The sequence below is a fragment of the Lissotriton vulgaris genome, chromosome 11 (genome assembly GCF_964263255.1).
Source record: "Lissotriton vulgaris chromosome 11, aLisVul1.2, whole genome shotgun sequence".
Taxonomy (NCBI): domain Eukaryota; kingdom Metazoa; phylum Chordata; class Amphibia; order Caudata; family Salamandridae; genus Lissotriton; species Lissotriton vulgaris.
Genome location: NC_141699.1, coordinates 171,568,915 through 171,587,706, shown reverse-complemented (window position 1 = coordinate 171,587,706; position 18,792 = coordinate 171,568,915). Strand labels below are relative to the sequence as shown.

The window sequence follows — 18,792 nt, the reverse complement described above, 5'->3', positions numbered from 1 at the left end:
CTCTGCACCCACCGAGCCCGGCCCATGCCCGAGTGATCCAAGACCAAGAGGACAACCCCCCGGTGACTGGGGCCTGAAGTCCAGTGCCCAAAGACCCTCCTCGACAAACCAGACGACGCCTGCAGACTTAGAACCAGGGCCCCAACCGCGTCCAGCTGAGGGTAAGCTTTTCCGACACCCAAAGACACCCCTGCACCCGGCGCCCTACAGCCCCCTGTGCCTCGCTTTGGGGTACCTACCTGTGCTCCAAGATCCCAACTTACCTCTCGACGTGCTGGTCGCCCCTGGAGAGTCTCCGTCCGAGCCTGCAGCCTTTGTTCCCTTTTAACCTTTTCCGTTGGATAACATTGAGCGCCCGACGGCTGAAAAGCACCCTGCACCCAGCCGCCCGAGTACCGTTGGCTGTGCCACCTTTGTCCTACCCTGCTTCCCCCTTTGCCCTGAGCAAGTGACCAGGAGCCCAGCTCCGACAGCCGCGTGGCCTGCTAGCCAGCAGCCACCAACCAGAGGCCCCCTGACCCCCATTGGATAACATTGGGCCTAACTACCTCTGCACCCGGCCGCCCCTGCGCCTCTGAGGGTGAACCAACTGTATCTACCTGACCCTGGGGGACCCCTGAGTCTATGCCCAGAACCACAACTTCACCAGTCGAGTACTCACCAGGAAACCGGTAACTCACTTACCTGCCTTTGAATTTTTGAAAACTTAAAATATTCATATAAAATCATCCGAATTCCGAAATACTCGTCTGTGATCAGGAGAGGAGCCCGTACTGTACCTTGTAGCCCAGTACTGAAGCGCAAAAGTAATCTCTAGCAGGTTTACTAGTAACTTGTGTTTTCTCCATAGGAATCCATTGTCTGCTTTTCTATGAAATTTCTTCTCAGTGTATACTTTTGAAAACTAGAAATATTCTTTAAAAATCATACGAAATACTGAAACGTAATTACTTACCTGTTTTAAATTGAGACCCCAGTACTGGACCGAGGAGCCCAGTGCTGGATTACAAAAGTAAAGAGATCGTACTTTACCTGCAACCTGAATTTTTGGATAACATTGCCAGATTTCTGTTGAAAAGTTTCTAAGTGTGAACTTTTAAAATAGCTTTTTTTCCTGAAAAATCACTGCAATACCTAAAACGTTTTTGCTAAACTGTTTCCAGCTTAGACCCAGGACTGAATCTAGGAGCCAGTCCTGGAATTACCAAAGTAACCTACAAAAGTAATCAACTGTGTTTATACAAGAAAATCCGTTGAGCTCAATGCTAAATTGTGTGTAGAATTGTGTTGCCTACTGGAACCCCTGTACCTATTGTGTTTACAAAGTTTATTGCCTTTCTGCAAAGTACTCACCTGAGACCACCTGAGACCTCTCATATTGAGAACAGTATATTTTGATGCATGTTGTTTCTAGAAATAAAACAACTATATCTTTGATATAAAAACAATTGGCATGGAGTTCAGTCTTTGATTGTGTGAAACCTTTTGCTGAAGGAGTGTGTACAACAAATGCTTTACACTGTCCTCTGGTACTGCCTTACTGCTCGACCAAGCTACCACTTTAGAGAGTAAGGTCACACCTGGCTTTAACCTCTGTTATACCTCTGGGTTGGTGGACTCTATACACACTGTACCTTATTCTGGTCCAGTATATATAGAGCCACTTTCTCACATGGGAGGTAGCAGAAGGAACACAGACGGCGCAGGTGTGGGGAAGCAAAACTGAAGGCGCATGTGGGGGAAGGGGCACAGAGGACGGGGGAAGCAAAGGATAGAGAGAGCAACGTGGAGGGCAGGGAGAGTAAAGCAAATGAGCAAGTGCAACGTAAAGCTGGGGGTGAAAGCACACAAGTGCACCCTTTACATGTAACCAGTTGTATGCCTTGTGTATCAGTGACTCACTTCCGCTGCAGCAGCTTTGTGCAAAGTTCGCTTCCTCTGCCTGCCTCCAGAGGGGAGGGGTGGAGGCTCTGGATCAGCGTCACATCGGTGCCCTTTCATGTCGGGCTGTAAAGCTAGCTGTGGCGACAGAGTATGAGTAGGCAAAGGCAGCGTGATAGAGGAGAGCGGCGTGCCCAAACCCGGCCGGTGTATGCTGGAAAATCTACCTGCTCTCTGTGGTGTTTGTCACATTAAAATAAGTAAACAGGAAACTTCAGGAACAGGTACGTGAGTATTTATTAACCTCATCCACGAAGTCAAACGATCAACTGACTTCCAGGGAAGTCTACATTCTAGGAAAGAACCTCTTAACAGGATTCCATGAATTAAAGGTACAAAACATATTATAATGCATGTTCATGTTATCACACATCTCCCTTTCTAATAAAACAAAGAAATAAAACAAGAAAAAAAAGAAAGATTAAACGTGATCTTTTAAGTACAAAGGAGGTCTACGTACTCTTTGACCCAACCTAGAAGAAGAAGACAAACTCGGAGACCCAGGAAAAGAGTAACGGGAATTGCCTGAATTACCCACAAAAGGATGGGAACTTTCAACAGCAGGCAACCTTGAACCAACCAAAACCACACGACTGTTATTCCATATCCTTCCATCATCCGTTTTGACAGCATTCTTGAAGATTTTCACTACTGAGCGAACTTCAGTGAACTTTGACCAAGGCCTACACCCAACAGGGGCTCTGATGCGAACAAGATCACCAAGTTTGAACTGTTGAAATAAAACAGACTTACTGCTATCAAAATATTCTTTCCTAGCAACTTGTTTGTCTAATTCCTTACATCTCCATTCACCAACACTATTATCAACCAAACCTTTGTTCAGCTTCATCCAACCAGGACACCATAAAGTGTTAGGAACTCTTCCCTTAAACAACTCAAAAAGAGATCTTCCAGTGGTTGAATGGGGAGCCATGCAATAGCTGTTAATTCTATCCTTAAGAGAGACCTTCCAATCCAAGCCAGATGACCTTGCCAACTGAATAGCTTCTTTAAGAGTCTTGTTAACCCTCTCAACAGCACCATTCGACTCAGGATGATACAAAGAACATCTCTTATGAGTCACACCACACCTCTTTAAATAATCCTCAAACAACTTCGAACAAAACTGAGGTCCAATATCTGAAAGTAAACTATTGGGAAAATTCTCTTTTAAAAAAATACAATCCAAGAATTTGATGACAGCATCTGAAGTTATGTCTCTTACAGCAGAAACCTCAATCCATCTTGCATAAAGATCTATTAAAACAATTAAATATGGAGTATCAGAAACTCCAGACAAAGGACCAACAATGTTGATTGCAACCTCATCCCAAGGATGATTAGGTAAAATCCTTTTTACCATGGGCATGTGTCTAGTCTTCAAAATGTTGTCACTTGCACAACACTCAGGACAATCTCTCACCATTCTCTCTATTTCCAGATCCATGCCAGGCCACCAAAACTGCAAACGAAGAATTTCCTTAGTCTTGACAATGCCTAGATGTCCATAATGAGCATGGGATAACAATTTTTTTCTAATACCAACCGGTGGAATTAACTTCGTCCCATGAGTGAGAAGACCATCATCAGTAATAGAAAGTTCATCTGAAACTAACAACCATGGTTTTTCTAATCGACTATGGTTTTTTAAAGAAGAAATAAGCTTGGAAATCTCTTCATCTTTTCCTAACTCAGTCCTCCATTCACACTCCTCAACTGCTCCTTCAGTAACTTCACAAACTCTGATACTATCATCTGTATCATAAGTATCTTCTTCTTGAACATTCTCAAAAGTAACTAGTCTTGATAAGCAATCTGCTGACTTATTGGCTACACCAGGAATGTAATCCACCTCAAAATCAAACTCTTGTAAAGAGATTATCCATTTCCTAAATCTTGAAGAGATGGCATCTAAACCCTTCTTAGAAAATACCTCTCTTAAGGGTTTATTATTATTTATTATTATTATTATTGCATTTCTTATATAGCGCCAGAATCGACCCCCGTAGGGGTATCTCCGCGCTTGCCTTGGGAACCCGTCCTGGTTTTTCCCTGTGAGATAGCCCCTACAGGGCATCCCCAAGGTGAAAGCCAGGCATCCCGCCGCGGGGTGCCGTTGTGGAGATTAAGCAAGCTTAATGCCCAGAGTTGCATAGTGTGAACCCATGATTAGGTCAGGCACCGAAGCGAGAATTATCGAGGACATTTGAGCTCAACACCCTGCCGCGTCGGGAATCGAACCCTGGTCCCGGGTCTGACCTCTGCTTCAGGGTCTGCCTGCTCTAACCAGTGAGCCACACTTCTCCACTTTATGATGCGATAAAACACACACCTTTGAGCCCCAGACCAAATTTCTGAATTTCCTCAAAGCCCAAAAAATGGCAAGAGACTCCTTCTCTATTACGGAGTAGTTTATTTCCGCACCCTTAAGGCACCTTGATGAACAACAAATCAAGAAATCTCGCCCATCTTTTCTTTGTATTAAAATAGCCCCAAGACCTTTATCACTGGCATCAGTGAACATAAAAGTCGGAAGACCAGGAACAAAAGCATGCAAAGATGGAGCTTTATTTAATTCAATTTTTATACCTTCAAATTCTTTTCTGCAGTCATCCGACCAATCAAAAACAGCATTTTTAGCAGTCAACTTCCTCAAGCTATGTGTTTTTTTCTGCAAAATTAGTGATAAACTTTCCATAGAACTCAACCATTCCTAAAAAAGAAAGTAACTCATCCTTATTAACAGGTTAATTTATCTTTGAAATAGTCTCCATAAGCTCTTTTTTTGGGAAAACACCCTCACCAGTAATTCTTTGTCCAAGATAATTTACTTCTCGTACACCGAATTTGCACTTACTTTTCTTCAGGGACATACCAGCTTCACCCAAACGTCTAAGAACAAGACACACACGTTCATTGTGTTCACGCAAATTATTCCCAAATATCAACAAATCATCCTGATAACACTTCACCCCAGACAAACCTCTCAAAATCTTAGCCATGATTCTTTGAAATACAGAAGCTGCCGAAACAAGTCCGAATGGCATTCTTTTGTATTTAAAAGTTCCCATAGGAGTGATGAAAGCCGTTAGCTCCTGAGAAGACTCATCCAGTTCTACCTGGTGGTAGGCAGATGCTAGATCAAGAGTGGTAAAGTATTTTGCTCCACCCAAAGTGCCAACCAACTCATCAATGTTAGGTAACGGAAACCTATCCACTACTACTTCCTTATTTAGAGATCTCAAATCAATGCAAAGACGAATTTCGCCAGTTGGTTTCTTCACAATAACATTAGGAGCCAACCACTCTGTTGCTTCAACTGGCTCAATTATCCCATTATTAATCAGCTTGTCAATTTCTTCCTGAACTTTCGTTTGTTCCACCAAAGGAATTCTCCTCACTTTTGCTACAATAGGAATGGCATTGTCTTTCAGTTTGATATGATGTTTATAACCACGTAAACATCCCAATTTTTCTTTAAAAACATCTGGAAACTTTTCCGAAAAAACTTTACATAAATCATCACTCACACAACTTTCAACACTCTCATGCACTTCCTGAATTTGAACTTGGGGAGTTGAATTTGGATCAAGTGTGACACCAAGTTCTCTTTGATGTAACCACCCCAATAAGGCATCACCTTTCTTTGCTACATATATTTTTCCAACAGTTATTTGACTTCCCAATTCTATCTCACCCAAGAAATACCCTAGGGTTTTTATTGGTTTATCACTATAACCTAAAGGTAGTATATCAGATCTCATTAATTTTGGATTGTTTGGAAAAGTATCCTTAAATAATTTCTCATCAATTATGGTAATACGAGAACAAGAATCAAATTTAAAATTTATCATCCTATTTTCTACTTTCACAAAATGTGAAGGATGATCAATCTCATTACATTTTATCTCAAAACTCACGGTTCTAACTTGAGGTCGAGACCATTTTTTTTCATTACATCCCCTTTTAACATTCTTGTTCTACAGAACTTTGCACAATGCCCTCTCTTTCCACATAAGTTACACACAATCTTTAATGCAGGGCAAATTGGAGAATTTGCTAAATGTGAATTTTGACCACATCTGAAACACGAAAATTTACTAGATTGAGAAGAATACACAGTACTAGACATGTTAGGATTCATTACATTTGCCATGGCACCTTGTTTTTCCTGACCACAACCACCCTCTTGCTTTTTTATTTGACATACAATATCTTCCACCTTATTTTTTTCTTTTGTATCAGGTTTCTCCTTTTCTTTTTTTAATTCACCTACACATTTAGTCATATGTTCGACTTGTTTTGCGATAACTAAAACTTCTTCAAGTGGAGGTTCATCTTTCAACCATAACTCTTTCCTGATGTCATCATGTGCACATCTTAATACAAATTGATCACGTATCCTTTCGTCAAGCGTTTGTCCAAAGTTGCACGAAGAAGCTAATTTTCTTAGAGAAGATACATATTCCTCGACTGTCTCATCTTTCTTTTGTTCCCTCAAACTGAAATGATACCGTTCCATTATAGTGCTTAATCTTGGTAAGTAATGACGATCTAATTGTAATATAGCAATCTCGTATTCATTCAAATTTCTTTGCTCTGCTGCAGGTAAATCTGGTAGATGTTCCAAAACATCTTGTCCTTCACCACCGAGGCAATGTAAAAGAAGAGCCAGTTTCCTTTCTGCACTTAAATTCGTACCACATACCCTGGCATAATTCGCAAAACTTTTCTTCCACTTTTTCCATTTTACGTTTGGTTCTCCAGGACTTACTAGAAAAAATGCTGGTTGAGTAACATTTTAGTTCTTTTTCTTTCACTTTTTATTCAATTCAAAGTATATTTCCTTTTTTTTTAACCAATTGTCTTTAAGTTTAAGCTGGAGAAAGAGCAATTGTCTCAACTTGCTGGGAAATAACAATTAACAATGTCTTGGAAAAGTGAGATTGTGACGAGACAAAATGCAAATGTTGAAAACTAGAACACCGTGGTATTATGACGAGAAGAATGCGCTGTTCACTGAAGGTGGAACGCAAAGATGAAACGCATGGTGATTGTACGTAGCACACTCTTCAGTTCGTGCTTACGTCAGCACTCAGCTCAGATTCTCTTTCACCTCGCGCAGCTCGCGCTTGTCACAGCTCACGCTCTCCACGTTCTCTTCCACTTCAAAAGCTCGTGCTTGTTAGTTTTAAAAGCAAGTTACTTTTTAGATTAAAAAAAAAAATTCAATATTTCCGCCGAGTTTAAAAGCCCACCGCTCTCCTCACCATATGTTTACACAGATGAACATCGTGTTAAACGAACTGCCGCAGGGAAGTCACTGCTTCCTTTCCTTAAACACTGCCGCTGGAGGAGGGGTGTCAAAATCTTCTTTTTTTCCGTGTTGAGGTTACCCGATCGTCGCCAATTTAATGTGGTGTTTGTCACATTAAAATAAGTAAACAGGAAACTTCAGGAACAGGTACGTGAGTATTTATTAACCTCATCCACGAAGTCAAACGATCAACTGACTTCCAGGGAAGTCTACATTCTAGGAAAGAACCTCTTAACAGGATTCCATGAATTAAAGGAACAAAACATATTATAATGCATTTTCATGTTATCACACTCTCCCCCTCATGCCTCCAATGTCTGTGTACGACGTGGGACCAAAAAAAAAATGCCCAGCCATGCTTTATAATTGAGCGCCTCGCTGCGCTATATGTTCCAAATAAAGCATAGACAAAAGCAAAGTGGCCAGACGCGTTCCCTCAGGGCTGTGATTTGAAGTGAAAGCGCCCGCTGTCCTGCTATGCGGTGTGAAAAAGTTTGGCTGAATCAGGAAAGCACGCTGTGGGTGGATTGGGTGAAAATCCTTAAAGGAAATAGTGCTCACAGATAGAGATAAAACATACTGTGTAACCCCACCACTAAAAGATCAAGTCCTTATGAGAGGTTACAAATGAAGACAAGGCGGTACTAAGGAGGGACTAACAAGCCTATTACCGAATCAGAAGACAGAATTTACAAAGAACAATGACACAAGCCAATGAAAAATATAGGCGGAGAGTGGGCGGAGCTTCAAGGCCATACTCTAATACAGCATGCCTCGCAGAGCAGCGCATGCGCTGCCCAGGCTTGACCTAAAAAGCATGTAGAAAAGGACACACTTAGAAGTGCTCAGCAATGCCCTCAACACAGTCAGAAAGGAGGCAACAAAATAAGTTGAGAATATGATACAGTGTGCAGTGCTTACAAAATTGGTGTGCACATCGCCTTGTGCAAAGAAAACGGGTTAGTTATGGCTTAATATGCTTCACTGTACTTTGTGGCGCTCTGTTCACCTCTGTAAAGGGGCCAACTGCTGTTGAAATCCTAAGCTGTAATGAAGATAATTGGCCTACAAATGCCGCTGAGCCAACGGCATCTGATGGCTACGTTCGAGCCTGCCTCCAGGCATGTCCAACGTTTGAACTGTCTCTGCCCCCACTCGTCTGCATTCGCTGAGGCCCTGTTGTACAGGGATTTTACCTGGTATCGTTGTCGACAATTTCCTGCTGAAATATGACGTGTAGAGAGTGGAGATTTCACCTGGCATCCCTGGAATATGTCAGGGACAGCGGTTGTAGCAGCACCACAGAGACTTTGAAGGAAATCCTCTTCACGGCCACCAGGTTCGCCTAGTTTCTGTGAAAGGGTGGCTTCACATATATATGTCACCACAGGTAATGTGGTAACCAACACACTGAAACAGAGGTAACGGCAGGTAACAAGTTTATTCTATACACGTAATCACCCAAGGCAGCTAGGCACAACAGCAGCGCCAGCCTCAGGAACATGAGCAGAGTGACAGCGAGGTAAAACCGTCGTTCACAAAATCCAGACTTCAGAAGAGCATTCCATGATCAGTGTCGCAAGCCTAAAAGTGGCATCACGAGCGGGTGTGAAGTCCAGGATACTACAGTCAGGCTGGCAGGCTACTATCCATTTTAATTCATGATAATAGGAGGTATACAATGGACTCATCATAATGTTGTAAGCCAGTGGAAATGTAATCCTTATCACTATCAGAGACCTATATAAGCTTCTACAAGGCCTGAGAATGGGGGCTCTTTTTTACACACCCATAAACTAAGTGGACTGCTGGGCTATCAAATGCCTAGATATTTGGTTAGCTAGAACACTTGGGGCCCCAAGCATCAAACCAAAAATCGGTCGTTAACGGGCAGAATCGCAGAATCTGCCCCTTTGCGACTGTATTTTTGCATTTGGGATGCATCATCCAAAATGCAAAAATCGCAACGTAAGAATTGCTAAAATTGCAATTACCTAAATTGCGATTGCATTTAAGGAATCACAAATTGTGATTCCTTAAATGCAATGCATTAAGCAAAAAATGTTTGCGATTTCGCTACTAGGAATCGCAAATTACCATCAAACTAAAGTTGATGGTAATTTGCGATTGCTTTGAAAAATGCAGTAAAGTACATTTTTCAAAGTTACATTTTACACACACACATGCCCTAGGGGCATGTGTGTGCGCAACATGTAGAAAAAGGGGAATTTCAGGGGTGTAACAGGGAATCCTTTTGGAACCCTTGAAATTGCATGCGCAATTTGCGAGTACCTATGGTGTACTTGCAAATTGTGCATGCCTCTAGGCCCATAGGAATCAATGGGAATCAATTCCTTAATTGTAACTCACAATTTGCGAGTCGCAATTAAGGAATTTTAAGGAATCACAATTCTAAATTTCTAAATTTCGAATCGGTAATTGTTATTTAGAAATCGCAAAATGCGGGTTTGATTCTTGTGCCCCTTAGCTCTCTGTAAATCCAGTGGAACTAAAAACTGGGTAGGCGGAGAATAGGATCCCTAGAGACACAAAATATTTAAGGAGGATGACAATATTAGGAAGTGGATTGGGAAGATCTGATGAGATAGGGAGATACAAAGGGGTAGAATAACTGTAAATGTTGATTGAGAGGGATAGAGAAATTTCTGCACATATCTGACATAGAGTAGAGATTTTAGATGCATTGTGTGTGTGTGTGTGTGTGTGTATAGTCGCTGTTGTGTTCGAATAACCTTATGCTAGACTATAAAAAGTGTTTTTGAAGGCATCAACAACTGTGAAGTAATATGCCAACGAAAGGAGTAAATTTACAGTTGAGAACAACTAAAAGGGTAATTTTAGCGATCAGAACGCTTTGGTAAAGGCTTTGTGTGCTGTCACAGCCAAGAATCACCCTATAAAACTGTGTCTGATTAGCCTGGGTACATATTAATAAACTACTGGAGGTTCCTGTTCCGAAACAAATTAGGAGCTTACCATTAATCTGGATATCAGGATGCTGTCTGTTTACTTTCACAGATGTCATAGAAGAGGCACAACCCATTGATTCTCATGAGCACTGATGGTTTCTGTTCACCTTTGGAGACAAAAAGAAAAATGTACAGTGTTTGTGCTCAGAGCTCTTTTATTTATTTATTTATTTATTTATTTATTTACGGGTTTATACCGCGCTAGGATCACCTCCCGAGGGAGTATCTCCGCGCCTTGAACACCTTTACAGCTTGTGGCAGTAAGTACACAGATATCACTAGTTGGAAAATAGGAAGGTTTTTAACAGTTTTCTGAACGGGAGATAGTCCTGGCATGGTCTCAGAGAGAGAGGGAGGCTATTCCACAACCTTGGTCCGGCTATGGAAAGCGCCCTTCCACCTTGCCTGGTCTTTCTAGCTCTTGGGACCTGTAGTAAGGCTTGGTCACTAGATCTCAGGGACCGTACAGGTTTATAGAGGGAGAATCTGCTGTTTAGATACTCAGGCCCTCTGTTCTGGAGGCTCTTATATATAGTACATCCAATCTTGTACTTCACCCTTTGTTTAATGGGTAGCCAATGTAAGGTGTTCAAAAGAGGCTTCGATGGTGTACGGGGTGGCTGATTTAGTACAAGACGGGCCGCTGTGTTCTGGACTACTTGCAATCTCGCAATAACTCCCTCATTTGCTGATAGGAGCATCCCGTTGCAGTAGTCCAGACGACTCAGTATTAGGGCCTGCACTAATGTTCTCCTAGTTGAGTCAGGGAGTATAGGGAAAACTTTCCTCAGCATGGCGATCACATGGAAGCATGAGCTCACCACTTGGTTGCTGTTTTGTTTCAGGGAGAGCTCCTGATCCAGGCGCACGCCAAGATTTTTTACCACCTGCTTTGGCTCTGGGACTGGGCCTAGATCTTGCGGCCACCAGTCTGGGGACCATAGGAGATTTGCCTCACCAAACAGCATCACTTCCGTTTTTGCAACGTTACATTGCAAGAAGTTAGATGCCATCCAGTGGGCCACTGCCTTCATCCCCGAGGAGAAAGAGTTCCTGACCGTCTCAGTGAGATGTTTGAACGGAAAGAGGAGTTGGGTGTCATCCGCGTATGACATAGGGATGAACCCATGAGATCTCATGATGTTTGCCAGGGGGGCCACATAGATATTAAAGAGGGTCGGGCTTAAGCAAGAACCCTGTGGCACCCCCTTTGAGATCTCCAACTCCTCTGACCGGTGGGGACCCAGGATGACTGTCTGGGTGCGGTCAGTCAGAAAACTCCTTAACCATGCCAGAGCTCCACCTTCCAGACCGATGTTCACAAGTCTGGTGGTCATGATGTCATGTGACACGGTGTCAAACGCCGCAGACAGATCCAATAGAACCAGGATGACGGAACCTAGAACCTGATTTATACATTAAAAAACAGAATTCAGTTTCCATTACTGATGGAAATTTCACCTTTGCCACACTGACAATGAAAAATGTATTGTATTGAGACACTTGCACCTCTGTAGTGTAGTGGCGGAAATTGCACTGGTGTTAACTTGAGCTAATGATGCGGACTCCAAAAGCAAAATTTCAGCCAATATCGAAACTATCCCATTTAATATGATCATTTAGGGAAACATCTAATATTCTACACCATCTTGGCTTAAACACAGAAATTACATTGTGCTAATCTAGTCTAGTAGCTCAGTTGTTGACTTTGGAATCTAGTATCATGGGTTCAGAGTCTTAGCACCTGACTGGTCACATATATAACTCTGTGCTGCAAAATTATAACACATGTACTGTGATAATGCGTAAAGCATTACAATATGCAATCAGGTACTAACTCCTTAACATATTACCACCCACCGCTGGTATCACATCATAGTAATTTAAAATATACTCATTGAACACACACACACTATAAGTTTCATGTTCCAAACACCAAACATATTCAACTTACCCTCCAACTCTATGGTAGCTTAAGCCATCCTCAATGATGTTCTCAATATCAGGCAATCTTGGATGACATTGAACTTTTTAAATCTAAACCATTCAAAAACATATATTTGCCCCACACATGGCAACATCTCTAGATGGGGGGGGGGGTGGTCTTGGATGTCATGGAGTGAGAAGTGGGCTTGAAGAGCTGTGGATCACCCCGGGGGGCTTTTACTTATCATGTAATGGGATGGGGCTCCCAATCAAAGTCTGCTTATCCGGAGCAGGTTGGTAGTGCCACAACTAAAACAAGGGGAGTTCATGAGGCGGCTGGCCTCTGCAGCATCAAGATGGTGAACAGCCGCAGCTGATGCGGTGGGGCTGCAGTCTGGCATAAAGAGATCTGTGGGGCACGGAGCCAGCCTGATTGGTGAATCATTGGGAGAAACGCGGCCCCCTTGCCCGCATCCAGAGGCAAATTGCAGACAATCGCAGCAGGCAACTGGGGAGAGTGCAGCGTGGAGAGTTGGAGACCCAATTGGACTAGATGAAGGTCGGTGACCTTTGAGGTAGGTGGGCCGGCGAACGTTGGGAAAGAGAGCAAAGAGTGACTCCTATACCAGGGGCCAGATTTATCCCCAATCCCAGTTGGAAGTCCTTAACGAGGTGCTGCTGGCGGTTGCAGGATGCCCCGCATACATTGGGCATCGGTGCTCTGTCTCCATCCCATTGAAACCAGAGCTCAATGACATAACTTGAGGAGTTGGGGGGTCTGCAATAAGAATGATTTTTTGCCTCTCTCACCCACAGGAAAAAAGAAAAGGTGCAAAATAGAAGGGGATAAATGTCAACAGCATGCTCTTGATTATCCATCTAACGCAGCAAAGAAGAGGCAGCAGAAGGACCAGTGTCACAGAGGTGCGCTGGCGATGGCAGAGGCCTGGCATTGTTGGCACTTTAGGAGGTTCACACTTTGCTGGCTCTGGGTTCCATCCTGGTAGATGGTGAGCAATATCCGCCCAGCCTCCCCCTGAGAGCTGCACGTCATTGGAGAGCAACAACAGACATTCACTGCCCTGCATGAATGGGTGCTTGGCAGATAAAAGCAAACCAGGGGGTGAAGGGGAACTTTATGTCACATCATGGTGCACTAAAACTTACTGAAAGTACTCAATGGAATCGGCAACAACTGTCGCATCACAGGCAGCAGGGCTGGAACTGTGTTGACCCTCGTACCAAAATCCAGCTTAAGCGCAGCCAACCATATGGAGATTGGGTGCCTTTCCCCCTTGGCCCTCCTTTTTTGCTTCACAGCACTGCGAAGGAGAAAACATTTTTCCTGAGAGAAGAAGCACGGAAGCAGAGAGGGCCAGCGCAAGATCCCAGTGAACCTTCCTATCCCAGTATCAGAATGAGGAGAAATTCCAAGCTATGAGATGACACAGATCAGAAGAACACGACACTGAGCTCAAACTGGGTGGCTCTGCACTGCATCAATGTAGTGTCAAACCGGACAACGCTGAAGACAAGTTTGATCCAATATTTGCAGCTAAAGCCTCCCCTACAGACTCGCTGGAACTTGAAAAAAGACACTCTTGCAAGATGATCCTAGGAATATGATGGACTGTGTCATGAAAGTAGAAAAGACTATATCAGAGCTACAGCAAGCTGCTGAGGAACTGCCGGGGCAGATCAAAGACTTAACTAAAAGAGTTAGATACCTGAAATACAGGATGGATAACTTTGGGTCTAGGAGGGGGTTTAGATCCAGAAGGAACAATCTTAGCATAGTGGGTATTCCCACTATTCTAACACTGGGCAAAACATGATGGCCTACCTTGAATCCTAGATGCGGAAGATGGTAGTATAAGACAAGCTCACACAGTAGTTCGCCCTACAGATGGCACATCAGGAGACTGCCACCACCCAGCGTCCCCCACCAACCTGTTCGCATGTAAGCCAGTTATGCTGCATGCTATCAATGGTATATGAAGAACAACATATGCATCTAGAACAGTTCGGGAACATCTTGGGATTGAGAATCAACTGGGGCAAGTCTGGAGTTTATCCTATGCACCAATGGCCATACACCTGTTGGGAGCAAGAAGCCTTAGTGGAAAGCGTACAAGCTGGGATACCTGGGGTCCGCAGCAATAGAAATGAAGTAGAACTTTTAGACTGGATCGTAGGTCAGCTGTTATAGCCATGAGAAGTTCTTTAAATTTATGGCAGCACTATCGCTATCTGTCTCTGAGATGGTCTCCCTGGCGGCAAAAGGCCAATTTACCCAGCCTACTATATCTTTTTTCAAAGCTGTCACTCAAAATATCCAAAACAATCTTTCGGGAAATGGACTTCATTCTACTAGATATAATCTGAGGCCTGAATTGGCGCAGTGATTTATTGCCCAAACTGAGGCTACTGGTGTCAGACGTGGGGCTAGCAGGTCCTGATTGTGAGTTTTGTATTAAATGGTCATTCAACTCCAGTCGGCTGCCCGAGAGACAGAGGTGAACCTCTCATGCAGAAGGGGTAACTATATGCAGATTCTGTTAAACCCAAAGCCCAGAAATGAGCATGACAACCATGCGGTACAGTTGGGTGCAGTCATAGCAGAGAACATTAACAAAGGTGCCCTACGCACCCGAACACCCACTAACCAGAGTACTGACCCTACCACACCAAGGGGACTGGGAGAGAATACTTGAATCGGCGGATCTGAGTCAGAGAAATTAGGGGACTTGTTAGCTAATGAGCAAAACATAGATTTTGGACCATTGCATGATAAATATGGCATTCCTGAAGGGCAAATTCTTCTGTATGGTTCGACTGTAGAGAATGGAAATGGGCATATGAAAAACAACATTTGCATCACGACGATAATGAGTGAATTAATTAATTAAAACATTTCTAAAGCGCACAGCCACTTTGTAGAGTGTGCCGGTGCTACATCTATACAGGCAAGCTCACAGGTCGGCCTAGCAGTCAAGAGAGAAGAGATGTGTTTTGGCAGCTTTCTTACATAACAATTCTTGTGAAATGGAATGGAGTGAAAGCGGAAGCTGGTTCAATGCCTCGCTGGCAAGTAATGAGAAAGAATGCCCGCTGGACCTGGCCAGACGGACTCTAGGTACCTCTGCAAGCAGCACAAAGATGAGCAGAGAGTTCTGAAATGTTTATAGTGTACTGACCTAGTTTTCCAATACAACATGCTGCATTTATAGAAGGCTCGAAGGATTAAAGTTAGCCCCTCAACAAAATTCTTTTCTTAATGGAGAGTCAGTGTAAATCCCTAAGGTAACCACAAAGTGATACCCTCTTTGGTATGTCTTAGATGAAATGGTTCGCTGGTTTTTAGTCCACCCGGAGTTTTCTAATCCTGCAAGATATAGGCAATTGGAATAATCCAGTTTTGATGTTATCAACACATGGACTACTGTTCTGCATGCCTTTAGATGTCAAATAAATTCCGAATTGACCAGAGCAGGCTAAAACAGGTGCTTGTCACTGACACAATTCGAGAGTTCAGCGATAACTCCTAAATTCTTAGCAACCAGAGTGGGGAGGCGCAATACCCTGGCCAACTGTGGTTTGTCCACTGATCACTGGCCTTCCTAAACAAAAAACCTCAGGTTTATCAGCATTGCATTGTAGGCGACTCTTGTGAATCCAATGTAGAAAATCCTTCAGACAAGCAACAAAAGACGAAGCTTTAACTGCTGAAGAATGCTAAAAATGAGGGGCAGCTGAGTATCATTACCATATGGAAAGGTCACAAGGCCATGCAAATCAATACGTTTGGCTGAAGGGGCTATATATATGTTGATTAAAGTGGGCCTGAAAGTAAAGCCATGTAGCACTCCAAAGAATAGCCTCTTCCTAGACAAAGAATAGGGTGCAAGCCATATCTCTTCTTCTCGGAAGGATTTAGATCATCGCCAAGTTTAACTACCAATTCCTAGCTTAGCCATCTGATGCAATAGAACAGAGTGAGACACAGTATGGAAGACCATGGACAGACTGAGCAAAATTAAGGCGGGACTCCTAACCCCATCCAAAACGAATGGGATTGTTTGCATCAACTCAGGAAGGGCAGTTTCAGTACTATGCAGTGATTGCATAAGATAAAATATGTTATTTAGCTCCAAATAGCTGGAAAGCTGAATATTGACAAACGTTTCCAGCATTTTAGTAACAGCCAGCAACAGAGAGATGGCATGATAATTGGACAGAAATACAGGATCTGCAGATCTTTGTTTAAGAAGAAGGATAACTTTAGGCCTCTTCCAATAAGGAGGAACATCAGCTGATTCTAATAAAGAATTAAAAAGCTGGCTAAGAATTGGAGTGATGGTTTCTGCAGCTAACCTAAATAGTTCTGGAGAACCTGGGTCAGTGGGGAAGCTAGATTTTCATTGAGCCAGAGCATGATGAGTTTGCGTCACAGACATAGGCCCCAAGTTATTCAGACAGCACAACACAATGGATTTTGTACCTAAATATTCCGCCCACAGGCAGCCTACAACAGAAGCTGAAGTAATGAAGCCCTCATGAATCATAAGGATCTACTCCATCAGCGACAAACAAGCAGCTGTCACACAGTCATATTGAATGCTCAGTGCACACACAAAATGCATCCTGAACTACCTTAGAGCAAATAGATGACTGATTTAGTCAAACAGATTAGCGAGTGTGAGTGAATAAGGATACTGAGAAATTGCCCTAAGATATCTATGAACCCAATATTTAATTTGATCCTTTTATTTTATTTGCAAAGAGCATACATGATCCCCAAGAAGATTAACAGGATGAACCCTTAAGTAGGTGCCCAATGCCCCAAATGCAAAGATGGAAATAGGGATTTCTTCCTCATGGAATAGAGGTACACAGAACAGAGACTATTGGGAACAAATAGTCAACGCCATCATTGCAGTGACTGACAGAAATATCACAAACAAACCAATAGTGCGTCAATTCGGGCTGGTACCTAGATCAAAACCCAATAAGATAATAAGTAGATTCACTGACACTGCATCAATATTAGCAAAAGTAATATTACCATACATTGGAAAGCAGTGAAGCACCCTAGCATTCAAATATGGCAGAGAGACCTAATCAAATGTGCAAAGAGCAAAAGCAGGACTCAGCACATAGAATGGCAAAGAAGGCTCAGACATAGGGACACAGTACCTCCAATGGGATGCTAATATGTTGTTCCTTGGTAGACTTCTAGTAATATTCCTGGTGGTTTATCAGTGTCCAATAGGTTACACTACTATCTTTCCTAGGTATACCACTAGGTATACCCACCTTTAATATTCCTGATGCACAACAACTGTGGTTTATATATGCTCCTGCCACCCAAAATAAAGTCATTGCATGCATACACAGCTACATCTAGTCTCAATCTTTTCTGCAACACTCATGTTTGCAAGCAGAAATATTCAGTGCACCATGTGCCTACTAAACAGTGAAATCACACACATCACAATTAGCATATCCAATACAGGCCAATCTATTAACAACACTGTTAGGAAGGGATCCCCTGTCCTGAGTGCTTGAATGCAAATATCTGGTATCCTGTTTTTTTTTATTTCTACCCTAGCCTCATGCTAGTATGTGCACGAAAGACTAGGCATGCCCCTTAAGGTGAATTAGGTCTTAGACTTGTCTTGCGACCTGTAGGGGCACACCAAGTGCACCCTGATTTGTTTGACAGAGGACTACTAGTCCCGGTCATGGATTTAGCAGGTAGAGCGGTGGCGGCAGTGAACAATGTTCTGTGGATCCGTAGTTGTAATCAGCCCTTTTCTATACCTGTGTCTGTACAGGGGACAGCTAATGACACACTTTATTATTATTGGGTATTTGTAAAGTGCAACAGCTACTCAGTGAGTGTGCTGGTGCTCGCTAATCTTAAACTAACAGGTGGCTTTAGAAAGCAGACCCAAGAATCCAGGTCATGAGGAGTCATTTAAAGATCTGGATGTATTCAATGGCACTAAATTTTGTGGGAGGGCATTCCAACCCCTAGCAGCCAGGTAGGAGTAAGAACTGCTGCCCCACTTTTTCCCTCTGACTCAAGGAATCACCACAAGCGAGGAGCTGGAGGACTGAAGTGACCAGGCCAGTTGGTAGGGGGTAAATCTGATGTGTAAAGTTAGCCCTCTATGCCCTAACCAAGGCCCTGGTGCAAACATCCTACGTGTATGTGGTGTGTGCTTGTTTATGTGGCTGTGTGGTACATGCATTGTGTGTATGGGCGAATCAGAGTCATGGAAGGCCGGTAGGTTGTATGTTGGAAGCTTCAGACTTGTTCCTGTGTACAAGGCGGAGGTGGGGTTCTTTTCCTAGACAAAAATGTATTGGTAATTGTGGTATCTTCCATGTCGTTATACCTCTGTCCCTATGATCACATTGGAACGCGCCGCTCTGACATCATTTAGAATGTCACGGCAGAGAGCGTTCTAAGGCGGGCACCCGGAGTCGGACGGCTGGCACAGATAGTCAGTCAGCTGTGGCTGGGGTCTGTTTATCTTTATTGCTGATCGTAATACAATAAAGCTGTTCGTGAGACTACAACTACTGCGTCTTCTTATTGCGATTCTACAC

At 43.2% G+C, this 18,792-nt stretch overlaps 1 long non-coding RNA gene across 1 annotated transcript in view; it reads right to left on the bottom strand.

Moving 5' to 3' along the window:
- Positions 1–18,792, bottom strand: part of LOC147679480 (uncharacterized) — a 136,335-nt gene that overhangs the window by 89,047 nt on the left and 28,496 nt on the right. The window contains exon 2 of the long non-coding RNA XR_015300883.1: positions 10,256–10,355. This is a non-coding gene — a long non-coding RNA (uncharacterized LOC147679480). The remainder of the gene's footprint in view (positions 1–10,255; positions 10,356–18,792) is intronic.